The sequence below is a fragment of the Mobula hypostoma genome, unplaced genomic scaffold (assembly GCF_963921235.1).
Source record: "Mobula hypostoma unplaced genomic scaffold, sMobHyp1.1 scaffold_36, whole genome shotgun sequence".
NCBI lineage: Eukaryota > Metazoa > Chordata > Chondrichthyes > Myliobatiformes > Myliobatidae > Mobula > Mobula hypostoma.
Window position 1 is genome coordinate 4,791,980 of NW_026948187.1, and position 25,919 is coordinate 4,817,898.

General features: G+C 45.8%; 2 non-coding genes across 2 annotated transcripts; one reads left to right on the top strand and one right to left on the bottom strand.

Annotated features, from left to right (window-relative positions):
* Positions 1-19,613: 19,613 nt before the first annotated feature.
* Positions 19,614-19,695, top strand: trnas-uga (transfer RNA serine (anticodon UGA)). Its single transcript has one exon. It is a non-coding gene; the product is annotated as a tRNA-Ser (tRNA).
* Positions 19,696-25,847: 6,152 nt separating this feature from the next.
* Positions 25,848-25,919, bottom strand: trnae-cuc (transfer RNA glutamic acid (anticodon CUC)). The gene has a single exon. It is a non-coding gene; the product is annotated as a tRNA-Glu (tRNA).

Here is a 25,919-nt window from a genome sequence, read left to right on the forward strand (position 1 = left end):
CAGTCCTCGGTTTTTAATTAATATGTCTGGCCAATTCCTCACGGAATTCACTCAGGTTCGTGAGACATGTTCTGCTCTTCTGAAAGTCCTGTGGAATATCCCTAATCAGAATGTGCTTCTGCAGATGAATAGAATAAAATGGAACTTCATTGTCATTGCTGAAGACAACGAAATTACTTTCCTCCCGCATGCTGGGCAAAATCAGATATTTGCAATTCTTGCCGTGCGAATTTATTAAAAAAAAAGAAACTGGATTTACATCAATAAGTATTTTCGGTAGAAATCAAAGGCCATTGACAAGCCAGGGTGTAGCATTATTCAGCAGAAGAAAAGCCCTCGGGAAGAAATTATTTCAGTCTACTGTCATGGAGAAGATGATTCCCTGTCTCCTACCAGATGGCTTGAAATTAAGCAGACAATATCAGGAATCGGATGAGTTCTGGATTTGAAGATTGTCTCCGGGTCCGGAAGTTGAGGCCCAGCGATGTTCTGAGCCAACCTTATCGACCGTTTGAGCGGATTGCAATCTGTCTCGCTACATCTAGAGTATAGCACATAAAATGTTGACCAACAAGGTTTGACACAGATTAGCTCTCCCGAATCACCTCATACAGTATAGTCACTGTTGTGTTTTTGCTGCTAATGAGGTTTTGATGATGGACCGAGAGCGCTCCTCGGTGATATTCATCACCAAAACCTTGTACCTGATGACGTTCTCCATTACGTCACCGCTTAGAAACAATGGGGCTCGTTCGAGACTTCTTGCATTTTTGAAGTCGACTATCATTTCTATTGTCTTCTTGATGTTGAGTGGAAGACTGAAGTTCATCCTCTCTGTCTGTGGATACATTAAACTTTGTGATTAGTCCAATTACTGCTGTGTCCTCTGCGACTATGATGATTGAGTTAGTAGCATGAACAGGAGTGCAGTCATAGGCGAAGGGAGAGTAGAGAACTGGGCTCAGTACACGCCACTGTAAGGATCCTGTGTTCAGGGTTTGAGGATTTGATGTTCACCTGTTTAGTTTCACCGTCTGGGTACGACTGGTGAGGAAGTCTAAGTTTCAGTTACAGGTTGATGTGCGGAGACCTCTTAAATTGTATCTCCAGGAAATCTCCGCAATTTTGCCATCATTGAGTAAGAGCCATTGGTCTATCATTTCCAGGGTTAATCCTGTTACCTTTTGTTGATCAAAATAATGACACTTGTCATACCCTCCCACTACCTAATCCTTTGGTCCTATTTTTGTCGTCAGTGATGACGCACAAATAATCACCAAAGTCGAAACGATCTCTTTCCACGCATCCCGTAGTAACATGAGCAATATTCCGTTCGGACACGGGGTCTTCATACTCTTCAAAATCTCCAATGCACACTCTTTCTAAACCTTGAGATATCCCAGCATATCATTCTGTTCACGCTGCCGCCACATTCAACAAGTGCCTTCTGGTGTTCATACTCTGTGGTCTATGGACTCCTTGCTTAATAGTGCTGGTCCACGGCATCAACTTTGTTGGGAAGCTCTGCACTGGTGTATACTGAAGCAAAGTATTCATTAACAACATCCACTACCGCCTCCGACTCCAGGCACATGTTTCTTTCCTCTGTATCCTTCATCGTTTCTACGCTGTCGTCCTCCTGTTCTCCTCTTCGCCAATGCACACTCCTAACACTTATGTCCATTGTTTGGCTCCTTCGTGATGACCTTGTAACTCTCCAGAACCGTCTCTGATGATCTCTGCTTCTTAAGCGTTCAGCATGTTTCTTTCTTCCTCGGGAATTGATATTCCACATCTCGTCACAGCCTCGACCCCTTCGAGTTAGCATACTTTCCCTACCTCAGCGGGACAAACCTACCCAGAACGCCAAGCAAGGGCACCCGAAACAACCTTTACATTTCTGTTGGGCATTTCCCTGAACACATCCGTTCCCAGTTCACATCCCCAGGCTCCTGCCTCACTGCGTCATGATGGGTACTCCCCCAAATTAAACACTTCCCAATATATTCTGCTCATATCCTTGTCCACGGCTATGTAGAAGTTCAGGGAGTTGTCGTCAGTATCACCAAAATACTCGCTAAGCCTCATATATCTTAGTTGAGCTTATTCTCTTCTTGCGTCGGCTTTCTAAACTATTCCTAAACTTTTCTAAATTAAAAAAAAAACTACGTCACTGTTTACGTTTTTTTGTGCTACCTCTCTTGTTTATTTATTTATTGATTATTTTAGTGCTTTTGGACGTGTTACACTGCACACACATTTCACGACATTTACTGGAGATAGTAAACGTGATGCTGGTTCCGATTCTGATGATGGAAATGAGGAACCAGTGATGATCCATAACATGCACCGCCATTTATTGAGACCTTATTCCGAGCCAGAAAAGCCGATGCGCATTTGGTATCGGTAATATTCATCACAGAGGTTATTATAGAGATCTTTAACCTTCAATGTCAAAAATCAGGGATTACTTCAATGCATTTCGTGCTGTCGTTGTCAATCATGCCTGCACAATGGGTTGGTGAGTTGAGTGTGACTGAAGAAGTGTGGACAAAGTTGGAATAAGGTGATGAAATAATTACATCTACAATTACATTGGGCAAATAACGCAGACTGTGCAAACCCGATGTAAAGTTCATAATGTGGGGTTGGTTTCAGGATAAATCGTGAGCTAACTCAAAGCTAACATTTGCGTTGTGAGATATGGAGCGAGATCCAATTAATATCAAATAAAATGAATGTAAAGGCAACAATAGAAGTAGGTGATAGACCGTGACTGGTATTTCAATCCGGAATGCGCGGAACAGCTTTAAAAAGTTTCTGACTGTCTACTTTACTAGTCGGTGTTATGGACTGAGCTTTAAGTATTCCCCGTGGTGCCTAGAGAATACAGAAATAGAAACGGCACCTTGTTTATTAACTGACTGTAACTAACTCCAGATGTTGTGCAAACTTTGTTGCTGTTGTTGTTTTTTTTAACCGGGGTATAGATTAATATATAAAAGGGCAGCGAGATCAGAACGCAGGCGAGTGGCGCATCGTGCTAGGAGTGCTGTACATTTTGTACAATACCCGAAAATGGCTCTACCGACAATCCGGCAAGTAAGGATGATATTTTACCCTATTCTCGCAGCTTTCGGTGTTCCGGGTAAGTCGACACATCCTCTGTCTGAAATGTTAGGGACGGTCTCTATTAACAGTCATTTCACTGGGTGATGTTTATCGGCGAAACCAGCCCAGCGCGGAGACACGGCAGACTACTGCTGCTGAACGGTTCGTCTCCGCTCTATGCGCTGATGCAGGATCCAGTTCACTGCCGTCACACTCCCTCCAAAGTTCAGCGCAAACGATGCTGCTCAAATTCAGAGAGATCAATCCTCTCCGCTGTTAACAACCGTCCGCGTAAATGTGATATCGCGGATTGTTACAAATTGAAATATATTTTGTGACCTAACTTTTGGCGAAGGAGCAGTAGAACAGTACGATTTGTAGGAACATTGTGGATTGTACCAACTGCTGCCGTAGCTGAACTCTCTCTCTCTCTCCCTCTCTCTCTCTCTTTCTGTATCTGTCTCTGTGTCTCTCTCTTTCTTTCTCCCTGTCTCTCTCTCTCACTCTCTGTCCCCACATTCTCTGTCTCTCGCTCGCTATCTCTCTCTTTCTCTGTCTCTCTCTTCTTCCCTGTCTCACTGTCTGTCTCTCTCTCTCTCTCACTCTCTGTCCTCTCTCTCTCCCCACTCTCCGTTCCCCCCTCTCCCCCTCTCTCTCTCTCTGTCTGTCTCTCTCTCTCTCTCTCTTTCTCTAGCTAACTCGCTCTTTCCCTCTCCTTCCCTCCCCCCTTTGTGGATTTCCGATCAAACCTTTGATTATATGTCTCACACATACCAGTTAGGAATAATAGTAAATATTCTTGCACAAGAATGGGGTATCTAGCTCGGGATTTGAGTTAATTTCTCCCTATCGCACCTTTGAGATGATAATGAATGTGATGAAAAATGGCGATATATCCAAGTGAAAGAGCTTATCTACTGACAGACGTTTCTGAAAGTATTCTAGTTTAAGCCGGATTGTGTACAAGCGATACCTGACGAGTCAGTGAAGTCCGATTCTGTTCACCAGGCCCTGCGCTCATTCATTGACTAAACGGAGGGAACGAGTGCATCGGTTTCACCCTGGGACTGATGACCGACAGCGGGCACGGCCCCACTGACTCCGGGCCAGTACCGGCTCAATAATGATGAGAGTTCTGTTGAGTGGAATCTGTCGGCTGTACACCAGCCGATCATCCTACAGCTACTGTGTTCAGCTCTGTCACGGCTCTCATTCCCTACGGCTGGTGTCTGAATGGGGCTTCGAGGGTAAGAGCCATTGAAATGACGATCCCACTGGTAGTGAGTGCAGTGCGCAAGGGAGGTACGGGAGAGGATGGTGATCTCCCCTATTTTTCTGGGTTGTGATGGCGAATGAGCAGCAGTGCTGCCCTCTCTTGGTTACATCGCCAAGGTGACATCGAGAGCACGTCACCAGCAACTTAACCAGGAGCAAATGTGGAGTTCGGCTGCAAACCGTTTCAGTTCACTGAATGAGGAGATCTTTTTTTTCTCTCTTGAAATATATTTCCCCGGTATTATGTTGATCACTGTCGGAATAGTATTTTCACATTGGACTCCGAGAACGCTTCTCCTCGACCTGTTTGTAACTCTCAATTTGTGTCTCTTTCCCTAGCGAACCTATTGACGATAGTGGTCCTTTTCCGAGAGAATTGCGGCCTTTCCAAATGTATATCCCACTACATGGTTGCCATGGCAATGGCAGATCTCCTGGTGATGCTGTTTTGTATAATCGCGCATATCGTCATGTACCAGTTTCCATTCACCTTCCTGTCCTACACGTCCGCCTGCAAGGTCGTCCTGTACTTCATGTCGACCAGCCTACAGACCTCGGTCTGGTACACTGTCCTGTTCACAGCCGATCGGTTTGTAGCGATCTGTTATCAGAAACTGAAAGAGAAATATTGCACAGTGAGGACAGCTGTTGCCGGCATTATAACGGTGCCGCTCCTGGTGCATTTACAGAGGGTCCCATATCTATTTCAGTCTAAACCTGTGATTACAGTTAAAGGTATTCATTGGGGTTGTCAGATGAGTTCGTGGTTCATGACGTCTCTTGTGGGAGTCGCATTCTCCATTCTGCAGATTATTTCAACGTTTATAATACCTTTTATTCTGATAGCCCTGTTTAACTGCCTGACAGTGAGGCGCATTTTAGTAGCCAGTAAAGTGCGCCGAGAACTGCGCGGTCATAGCAGTCAAACACAGAAGGATACGGAGATGGAAGGCCGCCGGAAATCCATCATTTTACTCTTTAGTGTGTCCGGCAGTTTCATTCTGTTGTGGCTGACGGTCACTATAAGTTTTCCGATCACCGGACTCACAGGAACCGCGCATTACGACGGCGATTACACCGACCATGCATTTGTCGCTACTGAAGCCGGCTACATGCTCATGTATCTGAGTTCCTGCACGAACGCCTGCATTTATACAGCGACCCAGGCTAAGTTTAGAGAAGAAATGCGGCTGGTGTTAAAATCTCCTTGGACCCTGTTTTTAATATTGGTTAAAAAACACAGTTAAAGCAAAACACATGTTCCTAAAGGTCGAATGTTCATTAGTTACTAATTCTCCGCATCGGTCATCCGTCATTGGCTCGCGATGTAGATCTGGGTTTTATGTGTTTAAGTATAATGCGCCTCGCTATTAAATTGACTTGGAATAAAATATAACTCCATTTCCGTGCAAGAGCGTCCTTGGTAGCCGTGACGTCATCAACAATCCCGGTATCCGATCGCTCCGTTGATTTCATTCACTCGTTGCGTTTGACAGCCGTGTTGACACTCAGGGCTGATTCGGCCGCAGGGTAACTCGGGTAAAGGTGGAGCCATCGCAATGACTTTTACACTGGCACTGGAGATTCGCTGCGGTCAGCACTGTGACAGAGCCGCCGTCTTGTAGATTGCAGTGGGGAATCAACGTTGCATAGATTCTGCCCCAGCTCGACTATGCCAATCCCCAAAACCATGATACAGCCCGTATACCGCTCTACTTCTGTTAACGAAGGGTTATCCAGACACATTTCCATCATTTTATTATCATCTGCGTCCAGCACGTCTGCTGCAGACATAACCACGCAGCAATGGGCGAGGAAACAATCTCTTCAGATCTGAGTGTGTATCTGTCTGTAGTTTTAGCCTCTGCTGACGTAGGAAAAAAAAACAAAGCTGTTGGCTATCTGTACAATACACACCTACTCATAATTATTTAAAAAAAAACTTCTGCAAGGACCCTTCACTTTATTTTTCTATTTGAAATAATCAAACTTCTCCTTGTAGTTTATCCCCTTCCCCGCAGACCATGAAACGATCTGGTGAATTTTGATCTGTCATCGCTCAGTTCTTCCAACATCCTTCCCATGATATGGCAATCAGGGTTGCACCCATTGCTCTCCGTCTGCTCTAACCAGTGCTTTGTATAGCTGTTACGCAGAGTCGGAATTCTTCCACTCAAAGCCTCGGTATACAATGCAAGAATAACAAAAAACACTTTCGCTGTACTGTCCCACTGCATTCAGAGAGGTATGACCTAGCTTTCCAAGGTTGCAACTAAAACGAGCCTCCAAAAATCTGCATGTCCCACCATAATTTTATTTCAGTCCTACCTTCACTCCTGTCATCCTTTTTTCTTCACTTAATTGAAGAATGCCTTGGGGTTTTCCTTTACCCTACTCGCCAAGGCCTTCTCATGCCCCCTTCTTGCTCTCCTCAGCCCCTTCTTAAGCTCCTTTCTTGCTTCCCCATATTCCTCAATAGACCCAGCTGATCCTTGCTTCCTAAACCTCATGTATGCTGCCTTCTTCCTCCTGACTAGATTTTCCACCTCTTTTGTTACCCATGGTTCCTTCACCCTACCATTCTTTATCTTCCTCACCGGGACAAATTTATCCCTTACAACCCGCAAGAGATCTCTAAACATCGACCACATGTCCATAGTACAGTTCCTTGCAAAAACATCATCCCAATTCACACCCGCAAGTTCTGAACTGACTTGGAATAAAATAACACTCCATTTCCGTGCAAGAGCGTCCTTGACAGCCGTGACGTCATGAAGAATCCCGGTATCCGATCGCTCAGTTGATTTCATTCACACGTTGCGTTTGACAGCTGCGTTGACACTCAGGGCTCATTCGGCCGCAGGGTAACTCGGGTAAAGGTGGATCCATCGCAATGACTTTCACACTGGCAGTGGAGATTCGCTGCGGTCAGCCCTGTGACAGAGCTACATTCTTGTAGATTGCAGTGGCGAATACATATTGCATAGATTCTGCCCCAGCTCGACCATGGCGACCTATGCCAATCCCCAGAGCCATAATATAGCCCGCATACCGCTCTACTTCTGTTAACCAAGGGTTATCCAGCCACGTTTCCAACATTTTGTTATCATCTGCATCCAGCACGTCCACTGTAGACATAACCACGCAGCATTGGGCGAGAAAACAATCTCTTCAGATCTGTCTATGTATGTGCCTGTAGTTTTAGCCACTGCTGACGTAGGAAAAAAAAAAACAAAGCTGTTGGCTATCTGTACAATATACACCTACTCATAATTATAAAAAAAAAACCTTCTACAAGGACCCTTCACTTTATTTTCTATTTGAAATAATCAAACTTCTCCTTGGAGTTTATCCCCTTCCCCGCAGACCATGAAACGATCTGGTAAATTTTGATCTACCAGCGCTCAGATCTTCCAACATCCTTCTCATGGTATGGCAATCAGGATTGCAATCATTGCTCTCCGTCTGCTCTAACCAGTGCTTTGTATAGTTGTTCGACCGAGTCGGAATTCTTCCACTCAAAGCCCCGGTGTACAATGCAAGTATAACAAAAAAAAACTCTTTTGCTGTACTGTCCCACTGCATTCAGAGAGGTATGACTTCGCATTACAAGGTTGCAACTGAAAACGAGCCTCCAAAGGTCTATATGTCCCAGCATATTTCAGAAAGTGCATTAAGCATTTTGCTTCATAAACAACAAAGGACCCAGCTGCAAATCTACAGCTCGCCGCTTATTGCCGCCGTCCGGAAGGAGAGACACGCACGCATACTAACATTTGCATCAATTTACCAAGCTAATTTTGTGACTACTTCGCCAATTCATCTCGGCTTTCCTGTACCTGCCATGGGAGCTTTGTTAGAAACATTACCAAAGTCAATGTAAACTCTATCTACCTTTCGCTTCGTTAAATCGTCAGATTATTCCTTTAAAAGCACAGTCAAATTTGTGAGACAAGATTTCCCCGGCAAAAGACCACGCCGACTCAAGTGTTTGCACGAATAACGGCACAACGAAATCGAGTTCGCTGGGTTTATAGTTCTGTGCCTTTGTATCTAACTCACTCCAAGGTCTCGTCCAAATCAGTCCCATGATCCCAGAGGTCAGCGCTCTTTCAGTCATGCCCGCACGGCCCTCCCTCCACCGCGGACGTCCATCCTTCAGCTACCTGAGGTGAAATTTCCGTAGTACCATCCGTCAGCTCCGTAGCCTGTCTATTCCTTCCACTTCTTAGCATTCTCTCAGTGGAAAACTGGGCGAGATACGCATCCCGCCAAAAATCCATCCACAAGAATGCTCCAAGCCATATGGTAATAGACACGTAAGTGAAAGCGTTGCAGGAGAACCAAACGGGGCAAATAGAGCATAGCCTCCCGGGTAATAACTGGGGAATAGCAATCACACTGTGAAAATACGCGGAAATCCGAGTCGGCATATGAAATAGAAGCAAAAGCTATTCCTTAATGAGACATTATCACGGCTAATATTTCCCCACAAAGATGTTCTTGTTTTGTTCCAAATCTAATCCCGTTGACTGTATATTAAGAAATGGCTATGAGGAAGTATTTCAAAGACAGAGATTGCACGGAACTTCGGGTAAAAATTTACTAACATTGATTACATTCCTCAAAGGATATTCTGTCACAATGGAGGCGTGGGGGTGGGGGGGTGTGGACCTAAATGCAAGACACAGACACTGAAGTACAAAGAACAGAAGAACAGGAGTTGACGAGAGTAGAGACGTGACAGATAACAGGCAAGAGCAGGGGTAAGAACACAGACTTGGGCTTGGACCCCGAGCCAGAGACTGGGCAAGGACCCAGAACCTTGGTCTTGCCTCCGGTTCTGGCCCCAGATCTAGGCAAGGACATGACATGACTGTAGGACTGGAGGCTGGAGTCTTGAGGCTTGAGAATAGAGACGGCTTGGGGTCTTCAGGCTTGAGCTTGGAAACAGGCTTGGGGTCTGGAGTCTTGAGGCTTGAAGTCTGGGGTTTTGGTTTCAGGCCTGCAGGCTGGGGTCTTGGTCCTGAGGCTAGGGTTGGGGATGGACTCCGAGCCAGAGACTGGGAAAGGACCCAGAAACTGGTACTTCACTCGAGCTCGGACTCCAGAAGTAGGCGAGGACAAGACGAGGCTAGAGGACTGGATGTGGCTTGGGTGTGGAACTCCTGGGTAGGGCGAGACACAATGACAGGGAAAAGCACATGGACAGGACTCGGATAGGACTTTACTAGGCACGGACTGGACGACGGCCTCCGGGAGCACGGAACCTTGGACAAGGAGCACGGAACACAGAGCCGAGACCCTTCCGTGGGAACAGGACGTAGAGTCGGGACTCACATACTTAACACAGAACCGGGACCCCTTCTTGGGAACAGGACATAGGGCCGGGACCCATACAGAGAACACTGAACATGAAGAGACGGATCCTAACACAAGGTGGCGGCAAATGGTCGGACCCACCTAGCGAACGCGTGCACAAGGAGAGACAATTCCACAGAACGAAACATAGTTCCTTATCTAAACCTAACAAGGCTCCGGTCTTGCTCCGGCGGTAAGACTTCAGCGAGACAGGCGGGGTATACAGGCGTGGTATCCAGGCGAGGTGAGCAGGCAGAGGGTCAGGCGAGCTATCCAGACAGAGAGTCAGGCGAGGTATCCAGGCAGAGGGTCAGGCGAGGTATCCAGACAGAGAGTCAGGCGAGGTATCCAGGCAGAGGGTCAGGCGAGGTATCCAGACAGAGAGTCAGGCGAGGTATCCAGGCAGAGGGTCAGGCGAGGTATCCAGACAGAGAGTCAGGCGAGGTATCCAGGCAGAGAGTCAGACGAGGTATCCAGACAGAGGGTCAGGCGAGGTATCCAGGCAGAGAGTCAGGCGAGGTATCCAGGCAGAGGGTCAGGCGAGGTATCCAGACAGAGAGTCAGACGAGGTATCCAGGCAGAGGGTCAGGCGAGGTATCCAGACAGAGAGTCAGGCGAGGTATCCAGACACAGAGTCAGGCGAGGTATCCAGGCAGAGTGTCAGGCGATGGGAAGAAAGACAAGGAGGGGAACACAACAGTGCAGCAGGGAATCCCTGGTTTGCAGAGGTATTTATGTCTCAGCCTCAAAACGAGAAACATGTGTCCACAACAGAAACTGGGGAAAACCAGAAACCCCGGAACAAAGAACCATGCACCGGACAGTGAACCGAAACACGGACTTTACGGACCGGACTATGACATATTCTTCCCGTCACAGTTCCTAATTATCCCGTTTCTTAACTCCTCACCTGGGGAAAATTCCCTCTGTGTCCTCTAATGCATCCTGTCCGCAGTGTGTAAGTTTGGTTCAGTTTATTTCTGTTTCTTGTATTCACTCCTTGTATTCTCCTCAGCTCCGCCCTCCTGCATCCATTCTACTCTGTCATACTCCTCCTTTGGAGCTTCATTACATTCTTACTGTTTCCATGTCTCCGTCGTACATTTCCATGTTGGAAGATTCCCCACACATTTCTCTGAAGTTCCATCTCTCGTCTTCTCTGCCAATACAGGGAAATTCCTTTCTGTATTTCAATTATTTCCTCCGCATATTCTCCCCACAACTCTCCCCAGTTCAGCACGGTGATATTTGGCTGGTCTTCATGCTCTTCAACATCTATTAGTCAGCAACATTCTACCAGCCTTCACTAATCTTTTTTCTCTCTCTCCAACTCCACGTCTTTCAGCATTTTGAAGGGACCATTCTTCACCTGATTTTCCCTCGCCACCATTATGTCCTGGTCCTGGAACTGACACATCCACTGTGATCCAGGGACTTGCAGCTTAGCAAAACAGCGGGCTAAGCGCTGGGGAAATTCTGGTCAGTCTCCGGAGTAGGTCTCTCTGCTGTGGGCCGAAGGGCCTGTAATGTGCTGTAAATATCTGTTCGATGTTCTATGTTCATACAGATTTTCTCTCCATTCAGAGAAAACAGAAATGGAGTGGTACATCTGTTAATTTTGCGTTCTTCATTGAACGTTGAAAGACACGTCGCCTGTGTTTTGCGAAAAAGACAGACGGATGAGTAACCACTCCTGCTTATCCTTGACTGTCTTGTTCCTGCCACTTTAATTCCTCATTCCTCTAACTTGTGATCTTTGTGTGTCTGGCCACATGCACTAGTATATAGGTGAAACACCCTGGTTTCCTTGGCTGCGTAGGTCTAAGGAAGGCACTCTCAATTCTCGCCAAACTCGTGAGATTGAGAAGGCTCGATCCCAGCTCAAACCCCGGGATGAGTGGATGCTGCGTAATTTGCTATCCTATTACAAATAACAGACTTTACACGGCATACGATTAAAACAACTATATTTATGAACCTTAACTTAATTAAAAGGTTAGTAAAGAATGACAAAAAGAAAAGTCCAATCCAAATCAAACAGACAAATGGAGCTCATCTGGAACTTCTCTGTCACTCAGGCGCTGGGCCCTCGGTCAACGTGAAAGCCCACACCACCTTCCGAACATCGCTCGTAATCCATCTCGTACAAACGGGTCTCCCACCGGATCTTATGCTACGGCCGGTCCTCCCCAACGTCTTCTCTCCCCATCTCCAGTCGAAGAAGAACCCAAATGCAGTCCCTCACCAGAGAAACATCCCCTTAATTCAACCATCCTAATTGGCTGGCACACGTGCTTTTGTTCAACCATAAGCCAAACAAGCTGAAAGCAAGCTGCGTTTACAGAACTGCCAATATGAAACACATACAGCATAACAGTAAAAGTAGGAAGCAGGGCATTACAGTCTCCCCACACCAAAATAGTCATGTCCTCATGACTTGGAAATAATTTGTCCTCTCATATTAATAACACAGCTTTCAATAGAATTTCGTGATGTCATCAACTCCCATCTATTTGTAAAATGCAGTGACATATCTCACTAGGGGGATAGTCTTAGCACTCTGTTCCCCTGGTGCTACATAGGCAACCCTGTCTGGGGGTCTCCTGATTCTTTGAGACCTCCTTATCCCATCTACCTCTTCAGTTTCAAACACTCCTTGGGATACCTCTGGTGTACACGTCGAGGCTTCCCCCGGTCTAGCACTCGTGCCTTCCTATAACCCGGATCCCTCTGCACTGCTTCATCCCCAGCTACTCTGGAACCTAGACCCGCTTCCTGGTCTCACAGCAAGCCTGTCCGAGCACTGCTAATCCCCCACACTCACCCGGCCCCCTACCACGCCCAGGTCACCTTCCTCAGCGAGAGATAAGTGGGAAATCTCTTGCTCAATTTTTGGGGTGTTGGCGAAAGACAGCATATACGACAACCCCTTTTCCTCATCTTCCGAGTCCATCAGTCTCTCCACGTTGCTTCAGAGTCTTCTTACTAGGTGTAGGGTCCAGGTCAGCCTCTGGGTTAACACGCACCTCTTGTCCCAGATGCAGAATCCTGACAGGCCCATTCCCATCCTCTTGTATCACCCAGAAAACTGGTACGTTTGGCATTTGACTCTCCATTACATAGGGCGTAGCCGCCCAGCGGTCAGCCAACATACGCTTCCCTGGTAGCCCCAAATTCATTATGAGTACTCGGTTTCCAGGCAGGCGTTCGGAGAAATTAAGTCTTTGGTCATACCTCCCCTTATTTCTTTGATTATCAGTTAATTCATAGCCTTTTTCAGCTCCCTGATCATATCGGACTCGTACTTCAGATAAGTCTTCTGTGGTAGATCTTCCTCACCAGTCTCAACACGGAGATCGACGGGCAAACTCTCCTCGTGCCCAGACATCCGATATATGGCGAGTACCCGGTCTCTTCATTTCGGGTGCAGTTGTCGATGTGGACCAGATGCCCAATATGTTGACTCCACTTGTTCTTTTTGCTGATCTCCACGGTTCCGAGCGTATCTCGCAAGGTCCGATTAAACCTATAGGGCGGGGTGATAGAGCGTAGTTCTCGACTCCAAGCATGCTCAGTAACTCATGTATGAGCCTACTCTCGAAATCCCGTCCCTGATCACTATTTATCCGCCTGGGGAGGTCTTAAGAAATGAAATACTTCTCCCATAACACTTTGGCCACCGTGGACGTACCCTGATCCTTGGTAGGGAAGGCTTATACATATCTGGTGCATCGATCCGTAATGACCAAGACATTCGCCATGCTGCTGGCATCTGGATCTATTGACAGGACATCCATACACACGAGGTCAAGGGACCCCGCACTCTTCAACTGGGACAACAGGACGAACCTCGTCAGCACCATCTCCCTCCCTATACATCTAATGCACGACTTGAAGTACTCTTTAATCTCCCGTGTCATTCGGAGCCACTGGAATCGATCACTGAGCAACCCAAAGGTCTTTCAACCCCCAAATAGCCAGAATCACCTTGAAGCGGCTCCAGCACAATCCTCTGATACTTCTGAGGCAGAACCAGCTGAGAGTGCTGAGGCCGGTCCAGAGCCGACGTGACCCTGTATTGGATCTGGTTTCTCCACTCCAGTCCGAGCCATTCACTCGGTAGTAGAGACACAGCAGAATGTTTCATCTTGTCTGTTTGGGTCATGTCCGCTTTCGCAACCGCTGATCAAATGGGACCAATGTCCAGGTCATCTCGCTCAGCGGCCGCCACTTCCCCGGGGCTGAATTCTGGCAAACGCTTTCTCCTCAGAGCAGTCAGGTTACAGTGAGCTTGTGGAACGGCAACATCAGAAGCTCCCGAATGATATTCCATTTCTATCCTGCCCTTACCTTTCCTCTGCCTTCCCCGTGATAGAAAACCGGCACATAGCTTTGAATTCAGGGGTAGGGACGCTCTCCCACTCTTCCTCCCTGTCCAGCCCTTCTTGAGCATGCCCGGAAAATGCATCGGCAACAGTGTTCCCACTTCCCGGCCGGTACTTCAGGCTGAAATCATAGACAAACAACGCCGACAACCAACGAAGGCCCTGTGGCATCCAATTTCGCCGAAGTCAGAATATAAGTTAGGGGATTGTTGTCCGTCTTCACCTCAAACTTGGTACCATATAGATAATCACAGTTTATCCACCACAGCCCGTTTCAATGCCAGGAACTCCAAACTGTAGGTGGGATAGTTTTACTCAGAGGGTGACAGACTTCGGGTGACAAACGCGACAGGACTCAACCCTGTGCCCTAACCATGAAACAGAACATCGCCTAAGCCCGAAACCTTAGCTGTTCGTTTCCACGGATGCTGCCCGACCTACTGAGTTCCTCCGGCGTGCTGTGCGTGTTGCTTTAAAAAAACGTACTGGTGGTGGGTTGGAGTTGTTAGTTTTGGAGGGGTGGCTTAGTCATTGGAGGTGTTGATCAGTCTTACTGCTTGAAGAAAGTAACTGACTTTAAGTCTGGTGCTCTGATTTTAAGTGTGGATGCTACGTGGCTTCCTCCCTCATGGGAAAGGGGCAAACAGACCACAGGCAGGATTAGTGGGATCCTGATGCTGCTGGCCCTTTTCCGGAGCCTTTCTGTGTATACGTCCCTGATGGAAGGTAGGCTGGGGGTGCCGGTGATGCGTTGGGCAGTTTTGATGACCCGTTCTTCTAATGTTCCAGTGTCGGCCTGCCCTCTGCAGCACAGCTGTAGAAGGACGGGAGTGTAGATATGAGTACAGGTTAGACAACGTCTGTGGAAAGGGGAGAAAGGGAAGATGCTACCAGTCTATGACTTCAAATACAAGTTTGAAAACCATGCTGACTGCAGGTCGGGGGGTGAAGAGGAAAGAGGAGACAGAGTAATTTCAGTAGCAGGTGGTACAAGATTTCAATTGTCACCGGATCTGCTTAGAACACAGAACGGCACAAAAATAGGATCCTCAGCCCACAACGTTATATTTTTTTATTTTGACTGAATCAAGTAACGATTACTCTCTTACTCGCAAAGGAATACGGGCCCACCGTATTTCGACATCAGGCCCTCCTCTCAACAACGGAAAGTGCAATGGGTTTTCCAACAATTAACTTTAAATGGCTCTGGAGTTCAGTTGTGACGCAATCTACGAATGTGGGCTCGTTGGTCCAGTTGTATGGTTCTTGTTTCCGGTGAGAAAGCATATGCAAGAGATCTCCGGTACAAATCTCGCACGAACCCCTTTACAGGATATTATCAACAAATTCGCTTCACGATTTTTGCATCGACGCAAGGGTTAATTCGCTATTTCAACAAAAACACGGAAGAAGCAACTGAAAATGTATTTCAATGGAGATAAGTTTTAGTTAGCGCACTTCTGAATGTCAAACCAGCGGAGTATATATACATTGGATGTTAGAGTACCGGGGAGTGGAAGGACATAGTTCGTTGAAAGCCGCGTGATATGCAGAAAGACTGTGGGAAAGCTGTTCTGCAACTCTGGCCTTCAGAGGTTAGGGAATTGCGTGTGGGAGCTAGCAGACTGTGTTGATGTTAACGTCTATTATAGAAAGACGTGTAAAATGGAAAGAGCACAGTAACTCTAGGGAAAACGATGGGTTTGCATGCTGATGAGCGCTGTAGACATTGCTCTGGAAGAACAAGAAACTGGCAAGCGAACGTATATAACCTAACCTCTTCCCTATTTCTGACCAAGGCAGAAGTGGCTCTACATTTCATGGAGTTTCCAACCGGCGCGGACCGAAATTGGGTTACAAACCTGAAACAAATGACATCGCTCACTTCGTTCACAAGGTGGTGTTCTACTTCGAGGCTACGGTTGTGATCATTAATTATATGCCGACTCTGTGACGGATGCCAGTAATATCTGACAACGTAACGAGCCAACACCCTCAGGCTATATTCTCGTGAAAGTAGCCAACTCAGTCCAGCTTGCGTGTGCAAGGAAATGTGAAAACTCTTTATGAAACGTGTCATTCCTCGTGACGCCGCACTTTACTCCATTCTGTAGATACTCAACCATTTCCGCAACGATCAAGGACTGATTACTCACAGTCACTCACATCGGGTAGTCCAGAGGAACAGCCATTGCGTTGATTGGACTGCTGAACAATGACTGGGACGGGTAGCACTGAGGTGGCTGTGACTTTCCATGCTAACCAGACTGCACTCGGAACTTGAAGGAACACATGATTTTCGTACACTGTGCAGGGAACCTCATGCCTAATGGAGCCAGTAGGCGTACAAGCATCAGATAGATATGCTGGTTGGGTGGAATCGCAGCAACAATTTTGCAATCAATGTCAGTAAGACAAAGGACTTGATTGTGCACTCCAGGAAAATACGTCAGATGAACAAACGCCAATCCTTATTGAGGGTTCAGAAGTGTGAACATCTTCAGGTTCCTGTGCCTCAACATCCCAAAGGATCCATACTGGTTCCAAGATATTGACGAGATTTAGTGCCGGAGAGTTATTCAATTAATTTCTATGGACCTATGTGGAGAGCTTTATGAGTGGTTGCTTCACAGCCTGGTGTGGGGTAGGTATCCAATGTAGAGGATCGAAAGAGGCTGTGAGTGGTGCAACCGTCGTCACTTCAATCACGGGCACACGCCTCGCCACCATCGCGGATATGATGCTCAGAGTACGATGCCAAGAGCAGGCTGCGTGCATCATTCAGGACCTACACCAGACTAAATTGCTCAGACACGTCTCAACACATTAACACTAAAGATTCCGTTTTAAATATCTATTTAATTTATTGTATTGTAACTTATGGTGATATATAGAAAATAAATCAAATCCTTAGAGAGAGGTATCTTAGGATCAGAGGAAGGGAGTTATATACAGGCCTCCAGCAGTAGACTGTGAGTACAAATAACAACGGGAGATACACAGGCATGTGAAAACGATAGCATTGCGATGGCCATTGTAGCATTTCAATATGAAGATAGTTTGGGGAAGTCTAGTTGGCGCTGGATCCCCAGAGAGGGAATTTGGACAATGCCTACTAGATGGCTTCTTTGAATACGCTTTGGTTGAGCCAATTAGGAAAAAAAAAACAATTGTGAATTGCGGGTTGTGTTGTGATTTGTGTAGGAAGTTTAAGATACTGGAATGCTTATGATATGATCGAATTCACTCTGTAGTTTGAGAGTGAGAGGCTAAAATCACACATATGAGAATTACGTGCAGTGAGTAGAACTGCAGAGGCACGAGAGAGGAAAATAACAAGGTTCAGAAGGTTAATTTTATTGTCGAAGTCTGCATGTACAATGCAACTCTAGTATTTGTCTACTCCAGATAGCTATTAAATACAGAGAGACCATGGGTGTAGATGTAAGGGCAGACATCAACCCCGCCCCCCCCAAAAAAAAAAGAAAATAAACAAATCTCGCAGATACAAAGAACCTCCTCCTCTGCAGCAAAATAAATAGCGACAATAACAGTCCCCGATCACGTCACTCGCAAAAATAAAATCACTGACGATAACTGTCCTCGACGCTTCCACTCGCAGAAGCGAACAGCGCCCAAAGTCTGGAGATGGCCAAGTGGATTGGAGCAGGGATAACGGCAGATCCACAATGACTGGTGCTCCTGGGGACAATTGGGATAGTGCAGGATAGATACATCCCAAATAAGAATAAATATTCAAAGGGGAGGATGAGGCAACTGTGGCCGAAAATGGAAAGTAAAGTTAGCATAAAGGCAAAAGTGGGGGCTTATAATACAGCAAACATTAGTGGGTAGCTGGAGGTTTGATCCACTTTCAAAAACCAATGGAAAGCAAATACAAGGTGATGACAGGAAAGATGAAATGGGAAAAAATAGAGATGAAAATACCATTTTTTCAGACATGTGAATAAACGGGAGGCGGGAGTGAATATCAGAAAGCTGGAAAATGAGGTGGGAGAAGTGGTAATGGGCGAAAAATAAAAGATGGGCTCACTGAATGAATATTTTGCGTCAGTCTGCGCTGTGGAAGATAACAGCATAATGGCACCAATAAACGTGAGAGATATAAGTGATAGTAGATGTTAAGACAACGGAGAAGGGGCTCGTGAGGCTAATAGTACTGAAGATAGATGTCACCTGGACCTGACGACTGTACCCCAGGGTTCTGAAAGAGGTAGATGAAGAGATTCTGGAGGCATTAGTAGTACTCCTTCAAGTATCACTGCATTCCGGAATGGTTCCTAATGACTGGAAAATTGCAATTGTCACTTCACTCTGAAACAAAGGAGGGAAGCTAAAGAAAGAAAATAATAAGCTGGTAGCCTGACTTCAACCTGTTCTAAAATTCAAGGAACAGTTGAGGAGAATGGGTGAAGATTTCTCAAATAGATCATCGTGTAGTACGGTGATGCTCCTTGGAAAAAAAGGATATTAAATGTCTCTAAAAGAGAATAGTTTTCAGAAACCAGAGATGCAAAGAGACCTTGTGCAGTATTCTCTACTTACCTACTTCCAGGCTTAGTCATAGGTAAAGGAATTTTAACATGCAATTTTAACATTCAGTTCAAGAGTAGAATATAAAAGCAACAATGCAATGTTGGCAGATATAAGACGTTGGTCAGAAGACACTCGGAGGGTCCAGAGGAGGCTCACTGGAATGACACCGGGAACGCATGGGTTATGGTGTTCAAACGAGGGGAGTTTGGTAATCCGTGCCTGTGCTCACTGCGGGGCTTCTCATTGAAATCTATCAGATATTGAAATGCCTACTTAGAGTAGAAGTACGAAGGGTGTTTCCTGTAGTGGGGCAGTCTAGGATTAGAGAGCGGGGCCTCAGAATAGAAAGATGATAGTTTAGAACCGGGATGAGGCAGAATATATTTATCCAAAGGGTGGCGCATCTGCGGAATTAGATGTCACAGACGGCTATGGAAGCCAAGTCATTGGGTGTGTTTGAAGCAGAGGTTGATAATTTCTTGTTTGTTAAGGACGTCAATGTCCATGCCCAGTAGAATGGGGTTGAGGGGATCATAAATCAGCGCTGCTACAATGGCGGAACAGACTGGATGGGACGAATTCCTGTTCCTGTTCCTTTGTTTTATGGACCTATGGATCTTATATTATCATTCTATATGTGTTACACGGTACAGCTGCCATAAAACAAAAAAGAAAGACATATATCCGTCATTATAACCCTGATTCTAATCCTGACCGTTATCCCCAACAGTGGAAATCTCCTTCATTGACGATACTGACGCCAGTGTTATCCCTCTACACTCACGTTCTGACCTACCTGTCTTGAAACAAATTCCCACGTCGTCCAATCATACTATTTGTATTGGAATGATTATTTATCATTTCCATCACTGAAAATAAATCACTTCAGATGCAATGCTGCGGTGGGTGATTAACATAGATGGAGCTGCGATGGCCGAGTGGTTAAGGCGTTGGACTTGAAATCCAATGGGGATTCCCCGTGCTGGTTCGAGCCCTGCTTGCAGCGCTAACACTACAGCCATCAGGGACCAGAACTTCAACTGCCTGGTGTTACATGCTCAAGGAGATCTGTTGATTTTTTTTGTGAGAATGCTGTAATGGTCTTTTGGAGGTCACCTGATATGATTTTCCCGCCGATGTGAGGTCACGTGATGACATGTGCCCCGTGACATTATAAGGGTCGACTCAGGTGACACAGTGGGATTTTTGAATTTGTAGATTTCCAGGTAGAACGTGTTGTGCCTCCGTTTCCGTTGCGTTTGTTTTTGTGACGCAGTTTCATTTTTAAAACGGAAGGTGGGTTCTCTTACAAGATGTAGTAGTATTGGACTGGAAATTTTTGCTAGATGTGTTGATTTACTCAATTCCGACATTCGAAGGGAGAGTGAAGAATTCATCGAAGTGCAGGATTGAGCGGAGTCGGCATCGTTTGGCAGTTTGATAAAGGATAGACCTTAATGAGTCTTCGTTGGAGTAGTAGCTACCTGCATCGAGATAACTCTTGCCAGAAAGAGCAATGAGTTCATGCAGAAAGGTTGCTGTCTCTCTCTAAAGGAATTTCATGTCAGTCGATTTAAACTGTTTATTTTCGGCACCGTGAATCCTGTGGACAGAACCAGCAGTAAAGGTGCGTCTGTGAAGAAATCCTTCTCCAGAGAAGTCTCTCCCAATTGGAAGTGTAAAACTGTTGGACTTTTGAAGATATCGCTTTAAGAACTATATCTGACTGTATCGCTTTAAGAACTGTTTTCGCACTTAACGCTTTAAGAACAAGAGCCGAGTGGAGTTGGTGAACGGCTGCGTATCTGTTAACTTCCGGTTAAAGTTTCCTTTGTTTTTTTTTCCCTTATCGTTGATACGTATTTAATACATCTTTGGTTATTTTTATAAAACCGGTCTCGATTAATATTCATTGTTGCCGGCTACGTAACACTGTCAATAACTCCCTGGCTGCTGTCTGAACGCTACATTCTGTGCCAAGTCCAGGCGGCAGATTTAAAGATTTTTACACTCTTCAATATTCTTGCATTTCTTCTCAATGCCAAGAGCTCATTTCTCCTCCGATTCTGATCAATCTCCGTGAGGCAGCTTAAACAACCCTTTCTCGTGGAGCTTACTTAGCGACGACATTGTTACTTTGCAAACGAGTATCTAACAATATATTTCGAGTAGAAACAGAGCGATTGATGTCGGCGAGTTCTACAGCTGTTTGGATACAGAGCGCCTCACTTCGTTCACCAACCTTCTACCTTCAGCTAGACTGGGGACGATTTATCGCACTGAGCAGAATTCCTGCATCCAAATCAACAGTAACTCTGGAAATTTTAGAATTAATGGCACCAATTTAATGTTAATTATCTTCATAATTGAAGAAACCGAGAGAAGTAGCATTCATGAGTATAACGTAGTCCCCTCTGTTGCCCCCTCTGTTGGAGGTTCATGTGTAAACGCATGAACCATTTTCCCTCCTCCGTCCGAACGGTAACAATACTTCTGAGCCCTCCAGCTTCCGAGTTTAAATGAAGGGACGGAAAGATCCATTTCGTTTTCTCGCTGGGGTGAAATACTCTGATGGTCAAGAAAACACTATGAGGAAAACGATGGCCCAAAGTGAACATGAAATTGGTAAATTGCCGTGTAACTCTCTCTCTTCCACTGCCTTTCAAACTCCCCCGCCTATCTCTCTTGCCCTGTCTACGATGTGACTCTCTCCCCGCTTCACTTCCAGGACTCGCTCTTTCTCTAACTCTCTCTGCAATATACACAAACCCCCACATATACAGAAACACACAATCTCTCCCCCCCCCCACCACCTCTCTCTCTCTCTCTCTCTCTCTCTCTCTCCACATGCTCCTTTCTTCCTCACTCTCACACTTTCCTCTCAAGGCTGAAGCAAGCGTTCAGCAATGAATAATCAATGTCTGTGTTCAGAGAAAGGACTGACTGTTTGAGGTGGGAAGTTTATAGATATTCCTTTACAACACAGCTGGGGTGGAGTATAGGGTAGAACACGTGAACTGGTGCGGCAGCGTAGGAGTGAACAGTTAACAAGACATGAAGGAGTAGCGATTTTCCAATAAATCTGTTCCCGGAACTTTAGTTCACAGCTCCGTTAAGATACGACCACCATATGAATTTGAGCTGAAAAAGAATTGAAATTTGAACCAATAAACTATTTGCTTATTTCAATAAGAAATATTGTTCAGCCGAGGGTGGGAGGGGGATTGAGATTATAACCCAGTCGCTGAACAGGGCAGACGAGTCCATGAAAGGGAAAAGCTTTCGCAGTTTCATGTCACTCGCTCTGCAGACTCCCCATTACACTCTTGACCAGCAAGGGACCGTACATTGTCGTACATAAGCTGGTTCGCTGATCTTCCGTCAATATCGCCCTCGCCGGTTGTGACTGGTGTGGTGTAACGACTGTGCACACTCCCGTCATTAACCAACGACCTACAAACCAACCCTCGTCAAAGACATGCAACATACCTAGCTCCCACTGGTGTGTGCAGATGTCAGTCCAATATGTGGACCAATGGCGGAAAACGGTTTTCCCAGGGTTTGTTCTCTCCCACAGACCCTGACTGGCTCTGCGTCCCCAAAGTCCTCTCAATTCTGAGCAAAATCTCAGAACAATGTCCCTTTTTTTTTAAGATTTATATCCATGTGCTTCTATCGGAAGCTGGGGGCGTTATCAGGGCGTAGGATTAAATGCAGACGACAAAAGATTATCTCCTCTCACCTAGGGAGACGGAAGAAGATTTGGTGGAAACTTTTGACCGGCAAGTGTGGTATGGGGAGTAGGACTGAGAGCAAGTTTGCTCCAGCCTGATCTTTTTGAATGTCAGGGCTGGCTGAAGAGGATTAGAGTCTTGCCCTTCTTCCTGTTGTCTGTGTGTTTAAAGAAGAGGAATACACAGGCACTTATTGGGCCGGCATGCTAACTCACTGGATATAATAGGGACCGATGCTTGGAGATCAGTTGCTCCCAATCTATATCATCAGTTTGCCCGAGGGATCATTTCCAAGTCTGAAAATGACACAAGATTTATATCTAGCTTTTGTTAATGATGCAGAGCTGTATGATTTATGTTTTTTGGGCTGTCTGTCTCTTCGAGCCCGCAATGATGCTGCAAGTTTTTCATTGTACCTGTATCTCACCGTCCCGGGGCACACGGCAATAAACTCGACTGGACCAGACAATACTCACTGAGATTTGAGCAGTGATGAACCCGTCCAGATGAGTCAAGGTGATGTAGTCAAACTGAGTGATTACGACTGGAGTCCGATATGGGAAATATATGGTCACCCTCTTCTACAGAGAGACAGCATCACTGAGTCTGTTTAATAGGCGAGGGATTGAGGTGCAATGAGTCGTGATGAAGATCAAATTATACATTGTATTTATTGCCTGTTATTCTCTGTAAGACCTCACACAATTATTTCGGGCTTTATTGAGACTGCACCTGTGATATATTTGTTTTCAAAGTCATGTTCTCCTTGTCTAACAAATGTCATATGGAACAAATAACGAATCGCTGCAGAAATAGTGGACAGCGGGTCAGGTAACATCCCTGGACGATAAGAGATAGTACACAATTCCGATTCACACACTGCCGCTGAACTGAATGTAGAGAGTAGATGACTAGAGTGGGGAGCTAAGAATGGGGAAAGAGTTGGGAAGGAACTTGTGGGTGCAAGTGAGCATGTGTGGTGGTCAGCTCGATATGGTCACTGTTTTCGTTAATCGTTATCTATGTCGGTAATTTTGATGCAAAATCGCGTCTTGATCAGGAAGTTTCTGCATGACACAAAATTAGGCGGTGCTGTTGATACTGAGGGAGATTACTCTTGATTACAAGCGTACCTGGTTCAGTTAAAGAAATGGCGGATGTGTTGTAAATGGATTGCCACGGAGATATGTATAATGTTGTACATTTTAGAAATACAACTTGCAAAGCACTTGTGCTGTAAATGGTAGGGCATTCCGGAGTACAGTTGACACGAGGGACCCAGAGGCACAAGCTCACTGTTCGCTGATTTCGGAAGTATATTGAAAAGCCTTTTCTCATTCCGGCCTTCCTCATTCAAGGCAACAGGAATGAACGAAAAGTAAGACATTATGATAGGTCGTTGTTGAGTTTGTGGATAGAGTGCCATGTAGAGTTTCGGACGCTCTATTATAGAAAATAGGCGATTAATCTGGAATCAGTGCAAGTAAGGTATACAATGTCGTTTTCAGGACAAGAACTGGGTTATATAAAGAATTTGTCCAAGCCTGTTATTTGTTCATTCCAAGACGAGGAGAATGAGATTTAAAACAGAGATAAAATGAATGTTAACAGCCTTTTTTTTCTGTGCAAAGGAGACCAAATTATTTGACATTGGAATATTTGAAAGGAACATGGGCAGCAACGTTTTCATGAAGAGTTCAGTGAATATGTCGAATGAGCTGCCAGAAGAAGTAGATCAGTCAGGTAGAACAGTTTCACGGAAGGGCGGGCCCTAGAGGAATATGGTCCGCACGCAGGAAACTGGGACTTACTCTGGTGGGAAGGTGGTCGGAATGGATCTTTGAGTCGAAGAGCCTGTATCAATTCATAATTCCTTCATGACTCGTATCAGTGGGTTATCTCAGATATCATTGGACAGACATGATATGGAAGGCAATGGCAAAGAAGAATGCTTGGTTACTAAGCAAACTACCGCTATGACCAGGCGGTGGAGATGCTGTCATATTGCTGAACAACTGTATTGTCTCTGAAACACTTTTGACTTCTTACGAGCAATGCCGACCAATGGAATCCCGTGATGCGTTCACCGCCGGGATGAATGTGTAAACAAGAAGACTTCGATCAACCACCAATGGTCAGAATCAGAGTAGACACTGGTACGTTGGCTGTCCTCTTTCTAATTAAACGTGTCTTGCTGGTGCACAGGAAGACAGATAGCAAATAGATTAGATGAAGAAGCTTACATGAGCGCTAAACGGGCACAGCATATTGTCATGAGACGGTTTTTGATCTCACCGGTAAAGCAGATGAAATTAATGAAACATTCCAACAGTTCCGCTGCAAGGACCTGGAAACTGGAATAGTCGAATCACTCCACTCACCATGTACAGATTCTTCAGAGCGAAACGAGCAGGAGGTCCCTCTCGGAGGTAGAGAGGGTACAGACGAACTTAGGCTGGGAGAATCGACAAAGAAGTGGCAGATGGGATGCAGTGCAGAGAGATACATGGTCGAACACTTTGCTATCAAAAATGAAGGAGCACACTTTCTAAAAGGAGAGAAAATGCAAGCAACAAAACTGAGGCGCTGAGAGCCTTGGGAGTCCTTGTACAGGCCTCCCATTGCGACGTATACAACTGCACCATACTGTCCCAAAGGCTAATTTGTAGGTTCAATCTGTGGTGATAAAGGCACATGCGATGTTCGCTTTCATTTCAAGAGGACTAGAATATAAAGCAAGGATGTGATTCAGAGACTTTACAAAGCACTGGTGAGGCCTCGCTTGGAGTATTGTAACCAGTTTTAGTTCCTTTACCTGAGGAAGTATTGCTGAACCTGGAGAGGGTTCAAAGGAGTTTCAGAGAAATGATACCAGGATGCATTGGCTAGTGATATGAAGACCGCTTGCTGGCGCCGGGCCCGCATTCACTGGAATTCAGTAGGTTGCGCGGTGACCTCACTGAAACCTATCGAATGGTGAAAGGCCTTGATAGGGCGGATGTTGAGAGGATGTTTCCTACGGTGGGAGAAAATAAAACCAAAGGACGCAGCCTCGCGATAGGGGACCGTCCTTTTAGAGCAGAGATGAGGAGTGAGTTCTTTAGCCATAGAGTGGTGAATCTGTTGAATTCGTTGCCACGGGCCCCTGTGGAGTGCAAGTCTTTCTGTATAATTGTCAGAGGTCGATAGGTTGATTGATCAGGGCATGAAATGATAAAAAAGCAGGAAATGGGACTCAGAGGAAATGTCGAAGCAAACCCGATGTGCCCGAGGGCCTAATTCTGCTCCTATATTTTGTGGTTTTAGGGTGCTGAATCAGGCCAATGCAGGTTAAGCATAGACAGGAATGGGGTTATAGTGGAAGCAGGCTAATCCACACCATAATTTAAAATTAGCACATTAAATTACAGCGGCAATATGTTAATTCCCTGACCGGGAATCGAACCCGGGCCGCGGCGGTGAGAGCGCCGAATCCTAACCACTAGACCACCAGGGA